This window comes from Manduca sexta, unplaced genomic scaffold, assembly GCF_014839805.1.
Source record: "Manduca sexta isolate Smith_Timp_Sample1 unplaced genomic scaffold, JHU_Msex_v1.0 HiC_scaffold_415, whole genome shotgun sequence".
NCBI classification, from domain to species: Eukaryota; Metazoa; Arthropoda; class Insecta; order Lepidoptera; family Sphingidae; genus Manduca; species Manduca sexta.
The window spans coordinates 16,869-19,000 of record NW_023595204.1 but is presented as its reverse complement, the minus strand read 5'-3'; the positions used below and the strand labels follow the sequence as shown (position 1 = coordinate 19,000).

Genomic DNA, 2,132 nt, shown 5'->3' with positions numbered 1-2,132 from the left:
CTTTTATCTACTCCTTCATGGAATCAGGCATGAGTTTATACTGTTATATTATATTATTGAAAGAACTATTTCGTTTTCAATTGAACGAATTCCTGTAGTGTTATAACGCCATGTAGCTATGCCACAACTGTATTAATGGCACACGATGGTATTAATGGTTCATCGTTACTTTTCAAAATCCGGTAGAAGAAGCAAAATCAGTCGAGCAAGCGAGAAATCAAAGTCCGTTGTTGAATAAGTGTGGGTAGTTCATTAAAGCAGCAATCGTAAAAAAAATTCGAAAAGCCGTATTCGTTAAAATAAAAATATCAAACCAAAAACATAACAATAATATACATTAATAATAGATATTCCCGAAGGTAGAAGTAGAAGATATTTACAGGAAGTCAGTTACTTATTCATAATAAAAAATATTTTATTTTCCCAGTGTAATACCATCTAATATTTTTTAATGGCAGATATAAAAATAGAAGAAGAATATTGATAAATGTTTCATAAGTGTACAGTCAAGCCCAATTTCGCCCGTCTCCTTTATAATAATTTTAATCTGCATAAAACGCAGTTTCTGGTGATATAACTTTGATAGTTATCAATTTTATACTTTTTGAGAAACTTTAATCAGTCCCAAGGTAGTAGGTTGCCCGGTTTATTTGCCGTCTAGTCGCCCGAAGGTCGTCATCAAATCTGAGCGGCTCAACGCCTGGTTGTAAGGTACGGTGACCTCAACATAACCACCTAGTCGCCCCCCATGAAGGCTGGGCGGTAGTCATAAGGCACTTTCTCCGCGAAACAAAAAAGTGAGCAGATTTATAGTCCGGTCAATTTAGACATTCGAATGTCTAAATTGACCGGTTACATAAAGTCCCAACAAGCTGAATTTCTGTGAAGTTGTACAAAACATAATTATAAACAATGTCTAGAAGTTCCCCATCATTCCCCTGTAAGGAAAAAATTTAATTCAAGGTCAAAGGTCAAAAAAATGAGTTTTTCGCGATTTTTAGCAAAACGGTAAGTTTTATCATAAAAGTACCTCAGAAAAAAATTGTAGATCATAAAATTATCTATAAAAATGTATCAATACTTTTTTCTTACGAGCCACCGTTTCTGAGATATAACGATTCAAAAGTTATAAAAGTTGTTATCATAATATGCACACGTTTCCACGCCACCTATGAGGTAGTGTACTTAGCGCGTTTTTTTTTTAACGTGGTTTCCCCAGTAGGGCTACTCCTCGGGTCAGTTGTGATCCTGTTTAATGTAAAACTTTTGCAAAATAACGGAAATTTTCAAAGATTGGGAAAGATAAAAGCGATGTAAATGAAAAAAAAGTGTTGAAGTTTATTCGTCTTATTCGTAAGTTTCAAATTCTTGTTCTTCTTCTTGATCTTCTTCTTGTTCTTCTTCTCCTGCTTCTTCTTCATCTTCATTTTGGATGCAAGTAAATTGCGTCAATAGCGATGTATCGCATGATACTTCGTCGGAGTCAAACGAATCCTCCATTGTTTGTGATTCAATATTAGAGCACGACCGGCCTTGACAATTTGTGCATGCCAAAGAACAAGACAGTCCGACTTTTTTGCAACCACATTTAGCACTGCATCCCTTTTGCAGTTGCAAAAATAGTGTTCAGCAGTTTTTCCGGCGCAGGTGGAAGTAAAGTTTGAACTGGCTCTAATATATTGTTGACCAACTTCCAACCCCAGTCTGTAGGGTCTAGCTGATAACCAAGCCACACTTGAACTTGGTAATATACTCCGAAAAAAGATGTTGGTGAGCAGCAACTGAGGTTGGAGGAAGACAAGCTAATTGAACTTGTTTTTATTTTTAGTATTTTTAACGAAACATGCATATCGATGCTTATCTAAACAGGTAGTTTTTAGGAGCTCCGTACATAGAAAGAAGAAAGCGGATGCCGTTGGTAATAACTTCTTGTTGAGTTGAATTACTCTTTTAAAAACTTCAGCACATTGAATTAAATCTTGTTTTTCAAACATTTTGAAAACTGCTGTTTTACCCTCCTGTAAAATGCAGATGTCGTATCACAGCCAGTTATTGCGTGTAAAAATAGTACATGATCTTTACACTTTACTAAAGTAAATAAACTTTTTGATGAATATATATCTGATTGATGC

At 35.2% G+C, this 2,132-nt stretch overlaps 1 pseudogene; it reads right to left on the bottom strand.

Annotated features, from left to right (window-relative positions):
- Positions 1 to 1,143: 1,143 nt before the first annotated feature.
- LOC119193354 lies at positions 1,144 to 1,893 on the bottom strand (annotated as a pseudogene).
- Between the last annotated feature and the right edge of the window lie 239 nt (positions 1,894 to 2,132).